The sequence below is a fragment of the Bombus impatiens genome, unplaced genomic scaffold (assembly GCF_000188095.3).
Source record: "Bombus impatiens unplaced genomic scaffold, BIMP_2.2 scf_0091, whole genome shotgun sequence".
In the NCBI taxonomy this organism is placed as follows: domain Eukaryota; kingdom Metazoa; phylum Arthropoda; class Insecta; order Hymenoptera; family Apidae; genus Bombus; species Bombus impatiens.
Genome location: NT_176510.1, coordinates 829,611 through 843,398, shown reverse-complemented (window position 1 = coordinate 843,398; position 13,788 = coordinate 829,611). Strand labels below are relative to the sequence as shown.

At 44.0% G+C, this 13,788-nt stretch overlaps 1 protein-coding gene across 5 annotated transcripts in view; it reads right to left on the bottom strand.

Moving 5' to 3' along the window:
• The window catches only part of LOC100745810 (ETS-like protein pointed), a 146,539-nt gene that overhangs the window by 61,957 nt on the left and 70,794 nt on the right, over nt 1-13,788 (bottom strand). The window lies entirely within an intron of this gene.

Below are 13,788 nucleotides of genomic sequence, written 5' to 3'. Positions count from 1 at the left end.
GACGGCGGAGGTGGACAAGCACCGTGGGTTATTCCTTGTCCTTCGGCCCGTTGAATCGCGTAGATTCGCTCGTTGGCTGGCTGACGAGATAACGGAGATCGTTGCGGGTCTGCGTGTACCGAGCCAAATATGACTTCGAGAGGGGAAAAGGACAGAGAAAATGGATATACGTATAGCAAATTGGATACGATCGCTCCCGTTGCGTCTATACAGACAGCAGCAGCAGATCGTGCGAACCGGGTTTTTGGAAATTTGCAAAACTTTGGAAGCGGCGCGTATTAAAACGAACGACGTAAATCGGAAAACTTACTGAGAAAAGCGAATTTGTCCGAAGAAACGGGTCACAAGCGACAAAGAAAAGCAAACACGAGGATTCACGAGTAAAACGCCAAGGTAACGATATACCGAGGAAACACACGATCGGTAGAGACAAACAAGAGACGATCGGCCGATAGAGAGAAACGAGCGCGCGAAGAAGAGAAAAAGAGAGAGGAGAGACGGTCTCTCCCGGTGTCGGGTCCCCACCAATCCTGGTGCACGCTGGCTTAGCCTCACTCCTCGCTTAGTTTTATGAATGAATACTCTCCCGTCGACGCGACGCGGCAAACTCACACTGGCGTCGGCGCACACGACCACCCGCTTCCCGTCTCGTTCCTACCACCACGATTCTCCCACTCCCAACCTTTTTCTTTCCTTCTTTATACTACCTTCGCCATCTTCGTCAATTACACGCTACTCCATCCTTCTTCCTCTTCCTACGTACCTTCGTCACCCTTTGAATCTCTTTTTCTCCAATACTTCCATCCTCCTCTCTTACGCTCCTATCGTTTCGTCTTCTTCTAGGCGTACGCATCTACATATATCTCTCTTCTTTTTTTTCTCGCGTTCATCTTTCCTCTCTAACAAGCGCGGGTTATATATATTTGTCCTCGTTGCTCCATAGGTTAAAGATGATCGCGCGAGAGAGTGTACGAGGCCCCTCATGGATAGACGCAGACATAGACCAGACCATTCCTTCATTCGGTCGGCTCGTTCATTCATGCCTCAGCCACACGTTTCAACCGTGTAGTCTGCCCGGCTGAAACTGCCCCCACCAACCAGCTACGCTTTTCCTTCTGCCTCTCGCTGCCGCTGACGTCGCGACGACCGCAAAAGAATACTATTCACGGGCCGACGATCTCGCTCGCGCCAAGATTTTCTGACGCGTCCCTCCAACACCGGGGGCGGTTTTCCCCGGCAACACGTGCGGGGGAGGAATGCCCGATGAATGAATCCTCGAGGAGGTTTCGCGTGCTACGCTTCGCTTTTGTGAATGGAGTCCGACGATGCTCCTCGTTTCTTTCTTGCCTAATTTTTACCCAGTATTCGTTTTTTAACGTTCTCTTTTTGTCCAGACAGTTGGGACATCCATATAGAAATTATTTCGCGGTATACTGTACGTTACGCATTGTCGAACAAATTACAATTACGATTAGCTATACTATACTAAACGTCGATAAAAGGAAAAGCCAGTCTCTGCAATCGTTTAATTAATTCGGACGTTTGTTTTAAACTACTGTCCTACGAAGCATCTGGAACCTCGTTCGAGGCATGTTTCAGCTGTACAAGATTCTGGAATATTCCATGCTTCTAGCGCGACTGCCACGCTCTTTCGTATTAAAAGATACAACGTTAAAGATGATGTTAATTATCGTTCGATTCTCGCGTCGATTTCTAAAGGAATATATATAATATACTGCTTACACTATGTCGCTATTGATCAATGACGCGACGAATCTCATTCTTCGACATACACGAGTTTCTTTACTGTCGATAAAAAATTTGCAAATTTATGATATCTTTCATCTTTTCATTACATCAATTTGCTTCGGCTCGAATACCATGACAATTGATATTACCATCACTTGCCCGATACGACGCAACGTAGTCACCTGACTCGGCAAAAAAAGCTACCCAAAGTTGCTTCTACGCTGCGAAATAAAGTTGGCTTTCAGCGCGATTAGCTTCGCTACGAGTAAAAGTTTTCTCCATCGTGTCCGCTGGATATCGAGTGGCGAGTTTATGAATGGTCTCGTACTGCCGGAAATGCGTCCCGTAAGAAATTTTTAGCCTTGTCCGCGAGCAAGAAGTTTCACATTAATCACCGCGAGGCAACATCCTCGAGCTGAGAGCGTGTGGCGCGGGAAAGGCGGAGGGACAAGCAGAAATTACCGACGTTGTTAAATAGTGTTTGCGTTCGAGCGTACGGCGTAATTACGTCTCGCCTTCCACCGAATGCTACGTATTCGCGTCGATTATTCCACTGAAAACCGGGCTGCCGAGTATTACGAGGCGACTTCCGTGCCCTGACGCGAGTAGATCTTGAATGGAATCGCTCTACCTTCTTTTTTCATCCTTTTCGTCCTCCTCCTCCTCCTCCTCCTCCTCCTCCTCTTCTTCTTCTTCTTTTTCTTCTCCTCGTCTTAGAAGGAAAGGCTGATTTTTTAGTAATGATCCGAAGATGATTGGTACGGTGAACCGATCATTTCCGAAACGTGGTGAGTCACTGTTTTAAAAGTAGCTTGATATCCTTGAAACGTTATTACATTTCGAGGAATAATCGTAATAATCGATATTGAAAGTACGCGAAAAGTTTGTTGCGATAGGATCGAATCGCATTTGATCCAGGATTTCATCCACGCAATCTCACTACCTCGAAACATTTCCCAAAATATTTCAGGAAATATTTATTTACCCTTAACATTTCACCCTATAAATGTACCTAAACGACGGCCAATAAAAATATTGCTGTAGAGACTGTGAGTATAGACTATAAATTAAACAATTGCGACTTGGATATTTATTTTACCGTCGGCCTCTTTTCTCACATTCCACTTATCACGGCTAAGACGCTTAAAGCCAAGAGGTCTCGTATTCGGAATATCGACATTTTTCCACGATACTTTGCGTATGCCGTACCGTTTCTTTGCTTCGATCTCGTCTGCAATTTGACTCAGTAATTTGACTCCGTATTAGTCCATACTGTCACGTTCGAAATATCGTAGTACAGTATCGTTTCCTATCGACTAAAGGCTTCTCGCCTCGGAAAAGCTTAAATCGTGCACCAAGTACGCATCTCTTTTAAGAGATCACTTGTCAACGCTCCCGTTATCCCAAAGGATTTTTCTTTCCATATAGGTATGCGAATACGTAAATAAATAAATAAATCTACAAAGTTTGATTAAAATTGACGTAACGCCATACTTGCAGGGCTATTACAAGATAGTGGGTTCGATTATTTCGAAGAACTTTTCAAGAAAATGAGACAGAGATAAGATCGAACGGAACGCTAGTTATCCAGGGTAAGTAGAGCGTGGTTTATTGCTAATTGGCAATCAAGGGTGACACAGAATAATTAGAAAGCTATTAGAAATGGAGTGGACTCGAACAGAGCCACGATTGCTGCATGATTTATGAATCCGTTGCAGAGACGCTTCGCAGGGAGAGATTAGGCAGCCAGCTGGTATTACCACTAGCAACCGTGCATAATAAAGCGCAATATAAATCAGTGTCAATCACGTTCGAGGCTTGTGCAAACATTAAGACGCGTGGTTCGGAAACCAGAGGAGTTTGTCTAAGAAAAAATACCATCCTCCGATTCGATCACGTATCACGCTTCTAAATGAATGAAAATTTTCGACGCACAAGTTGGATAAAACATACACGCGATATGTCGTATGTTCGCATAGATAAGCGATTAATAGCTTAACACGAACGCGTACATGGAAAATTTTCATCAATTTTCGTATGACATCCGACATACCGGAGGAATAAATGATTTCCAGAATGTTCTAATCGTCCAAAAAAATATTCTAATCTAAAATTGAATCTTACCGATGTAACGTAACGCAATATTCAAATCGACAGATCGAATCTGTTCGTATCGCTTAATGAAAAAACGAAAGATGTCAAGCGTCCTATCGTAGAATTACGAAACGATATCGGAAATTTTTATCCATTCAGGCGCGTTTTACTCCGTTTAACTTAGAGTTTAGAGTATACGCGCGAGACCCTCCTCCCAGCGGTCAACCTTCTTTGCCAACCGGTTGCGCGGCATTCGTTTCGATAAATTAGCTGGGAAACGTTCCGCCGACTTTGTAGAGTCCGGATCTTGCCTCTAATCACGGACAACAGGTGCGGCAACCGATAAACAACCGGACCGCAGGCGAATATATTCGTCACAGGCTCGAGCGAGGGTGAATGGAACGAGAGAGGAAAAAAAATCAGGTCTTTCATTTAATTTCAAGATTTTTAGATTCGCGTTGCTCGGATCGATCGAAGTTGCGCGCTATTCGAGGAACAGAGCAAGGCCGGTTCTCTTTCTTTTTAAGAGGGAAGCTAATTGTAAGTAATACAGTATTATTAAATAGCAGATAAAATCGTGTGACAGCTCGTTTCGATGACTTTTATTTGCCTCGACTGGTTTCGTGTTTGCTATAAACCGTGGGAATGAATTTACCTCGTTGGCTCGTACTGCCACCGGAGTTCCTTCCGTTTTGCTATTCATCGAAGATTTTTACACTCCGCTCAGTCGTCCATCGTACCTTCTTTTGACCACCGGAGTCATTCTACACGCGAACCTATCTCCTTCGGAACATCGAACCGAAAAGAGAAAGATCGTCGAGTTAAACGATTATCTGATCGAGCAGAGTATCCGAAGAGAGGCCGACCTGGTTCGTCCCATTCACAAATCCGCTCTCGGTCGCGGGTCTATAATCCGTGCGCGGCTGCATGGCCGAGAACCCGGAAGGCAGCGCGAGAAAATCGTAACCGTCGATCAGCCAGCGGTGGATATTAATAAAGCGGAAGGTAGAGAGAGACGGACACAGGAACACAGAAGGAGGCGGTGGAACGAAAAAGCAACGAGAGCAGCCAGCATCTTCCAGAATAATGAGACGAGAGTCGGCCATGAGGAGGCTATAAGCGTATGCGCGGTTTCAGGGAAGAAATGACACGCAGAATGATAAAGAAGCATAAAGAAGGTAACAGCGGTAGAGTGAAAGGTTGGGATTCACGAGTGGTCGAAGCAGAAGAGAGAGAGAGAGAGAGAAAGAAGGAACGAGAGCGGGATGACCGCAAGAGGAAGGAAGTAGCCTATCCGACAGACGGCAACAGCAACAACAACAACAACACCTACGGTGAGTTCTATGGAGAGAGAGAAGAAGAGAGAAAACGAGAAGTGGAGAAAGGGGAACGATATGTAAGTTCGGAGGGGAAGAAACGAGAGGCAGAGGATGGACTCGGTGATAGAGAGCAGAAGCTGTTCCATGGTGTACACTTGCCGAAGGCTAGGCAGGTTTTTGCTCGGGTTTTTTACGCCGTTTATTATAACTAGGAAGAGCTGATGCGCGTTGCGAGGCAACCCGATATACAATGAACGCGTGTAAGCGCGTGGAGCCCGCTCGATCGCGATCGGAAGCCTCCTGCGCCTTCGAACAGTTATTCCGACAGAGTTTTCTAGGGTACGAACCCTCTTCGTACAACGCACTTCGCCATGAATGTTTTATATGATATTTGTATACTGTATTGATACGTAATTTGAGTTACGAAGTCGGCTACAACGTCTGCAACTGAACGAGCTATTTTTTCTTTTTTTTTTTTTTTAAGGAAATACCAATTCGAACGAACCTGATGTTGAAGTCTTTCGTATCGTATAATATGATGTTAGAAGATTGCTAAGAGTATACGATTGATTAAATTACTCGGGCAAAGTTTCCGTAGCGACAATTAATAACGACAGAAAGAAAGCAAACAAGAATTTTATATAATGGAATAAGATTCGAGTAAGGAAATAAGGAACTCAGTTACATATAATTTGCAAGGAGTCGTGTCTAAAATCGAAAGTCTGTCGAAGATGAAAGGCAAGAGCTAATAAATACATACGTCGTATCATATGCTATTCGCGATATCCATATTTATTCACAGACTACTATTCCACCAATTAATTGATATTTCGCGCGATCTTTACCAACGACCAGAGAATTAAATCTTCGCTTAATGAGATTATCAATTCGTATCCTTGCAGCGTTTCCTCGTAAACTAAGAAAAGTTCCATTCGTACTGTACGCTTGCTGCGAACTTATTAAGGAGCACGGTAGACGTTGGCATTCTAGAGCAACGAAAAAAGGAAGGAGACGAAGGCAGAGTGTTTCAAAGAGGCGCGCGACCGCGCGCAGAAGGTATAGTTTAAACGTAGAGGTGGGATGGAGAGCGTGAGAACGCATAAACTTATAAGGCACGAAAGAGAGACCGAGGAAGGGAGATACAGACAGCAGCAGGCCGTGTTCCTTTCCTCGCCGCTGGAAACTGCTCCTTAGGAGAACCGTAGGATAGCCTATCCGTAACACGTCACTTCCTTCGACTTTGCCTTTATACCTATCTTTTTCGCTCATTTACTCCGCATTTTTATCCCTATTCCTCCTCGCCGCTACTTTTTCCTCCCCTTTCCCAACGAGATTTTATTTACGAGATATATGGACGCGAGGTAGTTCTTACGATGAGATGCGATAAATAGAGATCGTTTCACTATCTTTCGGACATTGTAGAGTCGTTTCTTTGGTCCTTCGTGACTTTGCAAAGCGATACATAACTATGAGGTAAATTTTGATACTTGCGAGATGAACAGCATGGGAAAGAGTTGCTGGAGTAAGAAAACTTCCTCTTCGTCCTCGATGTAAGTGGCGCGTGTCCGTTATTTCGCGGTTTATCGAACGAATAATTGAAAGGGCAATAAGGCTTAAATAAGAATACGACAATCTTCGTGCAAGATTAACGTTTATGGGATGAAACCGGTAGTTTCGCGAAGCGGTTCCAGGCGAAGTACGCAGGTGTGAACATGGAAGAGATCGAAAGCGAACACCTCTCGACCCGCATCGAGTTTCATATATTAATTAATAGGGGGAATCTTAACGACCGTTCGAATGCCGGGCGAAGGCATAAACTCGGGTTGGAATACATTAGAGCGGACGCGTAACGTGGTTCAGATCGTAAAAACGAAGAGGAGGGAGTGTACGTTTTCGGACGAACCGTGGTTTCTCGTATTAATTAGCATAGAAATTTAACGAACTGTGGAGATGACCACGCGAGTGCATCGCTCGATCGTTGCATAATTTTCCATTCCACGGGATCAGGGTTCGTTTTAAGAGTAACCGAGTCGAAAATATCCATAATCAGCAAGTTAATGCTTATCGAACGAAATTAATTTTAGTTAAATCGATTTTAATGCCTGCAAACGTAAATATATTCTCATTTATCCGCCCTGAATTAAAACGAAACGACACGTAGAGAAAAACGGGGCTTCCTAATCCAATCCGAACGACTCGATAAACACAAGACTTTTCCATTATCGATTAAAATTAAAGAAATAGGTTTAAACTAATTCTATCGATAATTCCATCTACGATGACGATAATGATAAAAATATACCGATTTTAAAGAGATCATAAGAACTCGATGCTCTTGTCAAATGTTGTCTTGAAACGTTACTACCTCGTTAACCTCCGAAATTAACAAGTTAATGAACGATCAACGATCTTTGATAAAACGAATGTCAATTTAACCGAGTCCGTGAGATCACGGACAAAAAAGGAGAGCGGAAGCATTAACGAGAAAAGGTGGGAAGAAAGAAGGAGAGAATAAGGAAAGAAGAAGCGAAAGAAGAAGAAGTCACGGTTACGTGGCCGTGGGCCATGCGCTCGCGCGCTTGGGGTTAGCGGAAGTCGAGTGACCGTAGCGGGGCAGGTGAGCCCGATCCCTGCCGATCCTCCTCCTCCCGCTGGCAGTGAGAGAAAGAAAAATGGAAGGAGAAGCCGAGTAAAGGAAGTGACGTCGCACCGCGGGGCTCGTTCACGTGGCTGCAACAGGAGAAGGTGGTGCGCTCCACCTTCTATCACCTAGGAAAACGGCCCATAACTCTTTCCTCCGTGGCTGCCGCGGCTTCTCGCGTCTGACAATGGAGATTGCGCGTAAATGGATGGGATCGTGATAGAGTAGCGCTCTAACCGGCCAACCAGATGCGTCTGTACGGAGATTCAACCTCAGATCCTGTGCTATTTACTTCGATCGAGGCAGATACAGGTGTTCCGATTGAAAATCCAGCGCGAAATGGAATAAGGTGCTCCGAAGAATTAGATTCCAAGTTTGGAAGTTCCTTTTCCTGTAAATTTCTTAATTATCGACGCAGAGCATATAATCAACGTTTGAGTGAAATTATTTTCAGAAACCAAAGAAATTGGCACGTATATTACGAAACATCGTACACGTACACTTATAATCGTATCTATAATATCAAACAAAGTAACGCGTCAATTTATCAATTCTGTAAAACATCTTCGCTTCAGTTCTCTCGTTTGATGCAATAGAACCATTCACACTAACGATCGCTTAATCATTTTGATCGATGTACGAGCAGAAATATTGTGACTGGAACCTCGGAATAGCGAGTGAAGCAGAAACGTTCGATTGCATAATACCATTAAGATCGTAGACTCGGGAGGAGGCGTGTAGCAACGCGTTAAATAACCGCCGGCTTTCTCGCCAAAACTTTCAGCGCTGATTATGCGAGGCCACCGCGCCGCACCGCCGGCAAACGATTGTCCCAACAACACGAGTTTTCTCTCGCAACGGCCGATTATTGCCGCAACGCAATATCGGAACGCAGAGATCGTTGCGTGAAAGTCCACCGTCCCGTACGTCCGTGCAAACGAGACGGAACAAGAGGAAAGGGAGGACGCGGACATCGTCGAGCCAGCGAAACTGACAGAGAAAGAAAAAGAACGAGAATGGAGGGAGGGAAGAGGCGACAGTTTCCGGTCTCCCTGAACGCAAGCGTTCACTCTGCCGCTTCTCTGCGCTCGTCTGCGACTCGGTGCGAGCATTTGGCAAACCGATTTCCCCATTATCTCCTCTCCATCGACTTCCAGTTGCCGATCTCGAACGAATTTCGTGAACGCTTCACACCGTATCGTGGTCGAATTAAACGTTGTCAGGTTTATGAGCAGATTCCGTAATTCTCCAGGCAGCCGATTGACACATGTAATTTCTTTTAGGAACTTCGTGTTCCATTTGTTTCCAGATTCTGAATCGTAGCCTTGACAGATGCGATATCAGTAGGAAAAGCAAGCTTGCTTCTCCTGCAAGCTGATTCGCAATGGAATGTTCGAAGTATAAAATAATTCGGTTAATTCGATTGCACAGTAACGAGAAAAATGTGACTTCCGTTTGACTTCTAACGAAACTGATAAGAATAACGACGTATGTGCGGTGATTTGATAGAAATTTGTGAATGACCTGGTTGGAATTAATACACAGTCTTCAAGCACGTACGCTGTTGCTCAAAAGTATGAGATCACCTACTGTTCTACATTCATAAATTCTATCGCCCACTGACTCACGTTTCTGAGGCTTAAGAGAATTCTCGATAAAACCTCGTAAATCTGGCGAATCTCTTAAGAATGGTTACATCGCGTAGGGAAACTTGTAGTGGTCGTTCGTGCAACCGTAACCTCAACAAGGCGACACTTAAAAGTTGGTACGGAGGAATAGCAATCGAGGCAGCCCGGCTCTATAATGAAGCGGTCTCCGGCTGGCGAGACGTAATGCCGTCTTCGAGCAGATACAGCCGCGATGAATAATGTACAGAAGCAGATTATCCTCGAAACAAGTTCTCAGCTTAACTCCCACGCGCAAGGCTACCTTGAGACAGGTGTGTGCCTCGCTGCGTGTACTCGATAACTGATAAGCTTGTACCTTTTGGGAATTGCGCTCTTATCGGTGGAACGCTACTTTCCGAATACTAATAGTGTTTCGTTTTGTACAAGCTGATGCAAAAGTTCCGCAACTTAACGTTACAACTATAACGTGCAGCTAAGATCGCATTAGACGAATCGATCCAATTTATCGCAATTAATCATTTGCTGAAAAAATAAAGGATAGTCGTGTAACGCGGTGAAAATTCAGAAACTTTCGAAAATGAAAATTCATCAAATTGTCTTTAAAAAAAGACGAAATATTGATTTGGTCAAAAGTATTGACGTATTCTTGGTAATCTAAAAGAGGACAAGCCTTGGGCTTGTTACAAAGATATTATCTTCGTACAGAGTCGATGCAACGTAAATATCGACGCTTTTTATTTCTTTCTAAATTTCTTTCGCCGATATGACGCAACAGGATAATGCTCGCCGATTTCGCAAAGACGAAATCGAGAACACGGAAATAAAGAGTGGACGACGATGATTTCGCGGTATGAAAAGCGACACGGTCCAGGTAAGAAGAAGCGAAAGAAAGACAGACAGAAATGCCACGACCAATTAAACAACGTCTCTATCGATTAATTACGGCCGATTGGATTCGACGAACCATGATTGATCGACTTTATCAGTGTGCATTCGCTGAGACATATGATTAAACGTTTTGTGCGCGACGCAGGACGCTCGCAGATTTCTTTCCTCGTCTCTATCCCATCGTCTGCCTCTCTCTCGTCACTCTTATCGAAAAGCGAGATCTCACGACCGAACAATCGCGCGGCAAACCGTCTCTCCTTTTATTATTCCCCTCTTTCTTTCCTCTTTTTCCTCTTTCTTTCTCGTTTTTACGAACGATCGCCGCGGCAACAATTTCCTAATCGACCCCGCGACTTTCGTGCAATTAACCGTTACACAACCCTTGCTTAACGATCGTATCGGCGAAAAAGGAAATGTGATCGATCGGCTTCTTATCGAACGCTGAATTTTCCGGCCGATCTACGCAACCGTTCATGGAAGAAACAATCAAAATACGCGAATGTATATGATTTATCAACGTCTGTTAATTAAAAAACAGACACACTTACGATCTTCAATTATACCGATTGCGTAAATTACGATCTAAACGAACGATTTCAAGACAGGTTTCATTTCGAATCGAATGTATCAGATGAAAAGAAAAAAGAAGAAGACGTTCGAAGAGATAGAAATGCGACGAAGAAACGGTGTGGAGAACAGAGTTTAAACGAAAATTAAAAGAGTACAATTTTCTAATTCAGTATCTACGTTATTATCGGTATCCGTGTTGTAAAAATTATCCTTTCGCGTGATTTCGCAAACCCTATCAAAACCTATCATCCTCTACGATCGTTCTGAGATATTTCTCTATCATCTTCGTAAGTTTAAAAGTATTAACATATTAAGAGATATTCGTATATTACTTGCCTTCGTCCACCATATCTTTAGATCCAACAGGTTCTTTCCACTTTCAGGTGTCTTTGCCCTTTTAATCACCGAGTGACTATTAAAGTGACTATTTAAAATCAAGTAATCAACAAAAATGTACCTGTCAGGTACCATTCGTTGAATCTCCAACTACATTTCTAGAAAATTAACCAGCAGAGCGGAGAATTCGAAGCGCCACGGTGTCTCGTTTTAATTTCAGCACCGTCCAAGTCGATCAAAGAGGAGGACGTGGGTAAGAAAAAGAAACGAGAAAGCCAAACGAGCGGCAAAAGGACGAGGATAGGAGATGAGAGAGGCGCGTGTGTGGCAGGGGAGGGCACGTAGTAAGCGTAGTAAGACACGAGCGGAAGTTCGAAAGGGGAAGCCCCTGGTGGAGGCCGGGGAACCGGAAACGGCCGAATGCTCGTCACGAGGCACCGGCCAGCCCGAAGAAAAGCAGCAGCCAGAAAGAAAGAGCAGCGCACAGAGGATATACGTTAAAAGGCCGGCACACCGCACGAGCACAGAGAGAAAGAGCAATTTGGAGCAGAGGTCGAGACGCGAAATAAGAGAAAAAGAAACGATTTACGACGGGCAGTACGTTAAACGAGCTGCAGATCAAAGAGCTCGATATTAATTGATATTAATTGCTCCTCTGCCCTTATAATCCTTTTCCTCTTCTCTGTTTCCTTCCTCTTCTATTTTTCTTATTTCTTTTTTTTTTTTTCATTCTTGGAAATTTGTACAGAAGGATTTTGTATATGTAGAAAATAGGACGTAGAAGGCTTTACAGATTGGCAGAATTTTTTATGACGTTTCTTTATCCGTTATTAGCTTCGCGGGAACGAAAGATCTCTTTGGTAAAAAACGAGAAGAAATAAGTAACAGAAATAACGAAAAAATAATAAGTAACCATTAGGAAGAAGAAGCTAAGGTTACAAGTAAGAGTTAAGATAGAAAAGATATAAAATCCGACCTGAGGAGGATCTTAGAGATTCCACGATTAAATATATCGATCTTGCGATGGATGGATGGATTTAGTGAAATTTTATTTATCACCTTATGGAGACAGCTACGGTAGGCGTAAGCGGTGCGACGTCGCTAAGCGTTCAACAGCAAATAATTTCGCATTTATGAACACTAAACGTACGATCGAGAAACAAGTTGCGAGAATGGAGGATTTCTTGGATTTGCGAAATATCAACAAGTTTGCAAATTCCAGTTATCGAATATAAACTCCAAGTCCCTTGCCTTCAATTGCCCTAAACATCGAAAAGACACACATCGTAGTCGTACAAGGACCATAAAACCGGAAAATAATAGGAAGCCAACGTCGGCTATTACTCCTACTAATCCCTAGTCCATGGCGCGCGTGCTTGATACACGAATTACGATCGTGTACAACACGACCAATTACCGATCCCCGTCCGATCCCGCTTCCCGTAAGGAAAAAACCTGGCAAACGACATACGACGAATAAAAAAGAAACAAGGAAACAAGAAGAAAAAGGGAAACTTGTACGCCTCCGAAATATAATGTAACCGACACTCGGAGAGAGACGTTGTTGGCGGCTCGGCGCAACCGTCACACGAAGAAAACGTTTCGACAAAAGCCGACCGTGTTGGTGCGACTGAGACGCGAATACTCGCTTCGAGACGGTGGGAGTATGTCCAAGAATGAGTAATACAGCGGCCAGCAGGGATTATGGCGGGGAGAGACGACAAAGGGGCGAAAGATAGAAGAAGACGGAGCACTAATGAATGACTACAAAAGGAACAGGTATAGCGAGACGAGGAGGTAACGATGTAGAAAAAGAGAGGGCAATATTGCGGTAAAGAAGGACGGAGGCAGTGAATGAACGACGAAGAGAGAGAAACGTAATGGTAGAGTAAAAGAGAAGGTAGGGGGAACGAGCTGACGGTAGCACGCACGCAAAGGGGATAAGGGACGTCCAGAGGGGTGAGAGCCAACACGGGGAAGAGTTATTTTGGTGCGTGTATCGAAATCAGAATGCAACAAGTGACACACGCGTGCGTCTACTGTCGTGGTCGGAAACATTGCTTAAAATCTCGTCGTTGCTCTCCTACGATCTTTCTCTTACTCTCTTCGCCTTCCTACGGCTCGTGCAGCGAACATACACTTCTAACTTTAGATTGTTTGCTATCGGTCTTCAAACATATGACGGACCTCTGAGGTCTGGTCTGCACGAGAGGCGGCGACAGCTCGGTGCAAGCTTTTTGGGGAGATTCGTGGAATATGCTTTCGGGTATACTCCGTTGCACCTAATTTACCATACGTATGTAAACTTGAAGAAAAAAATAAATATCCCAAATTTATGGAGGAACGATAGTCAGGAAAACTCTACCTTTGACTCTCTGCCGTCGATATCTTTCCGAAGTCATCGTTATCTCGTGGAATTTCTTTTTCAAATTCCCAAACTTCGTCCATCCCACGAACCATACTTCCAAATTGTATCGCAACAAAGCAGCATGGATGAACTTCTAACAAAATTACACGTACGTGAACTTTGTGTTTTTTTTTTTTTTTTTTTTTTTTTTAAAAA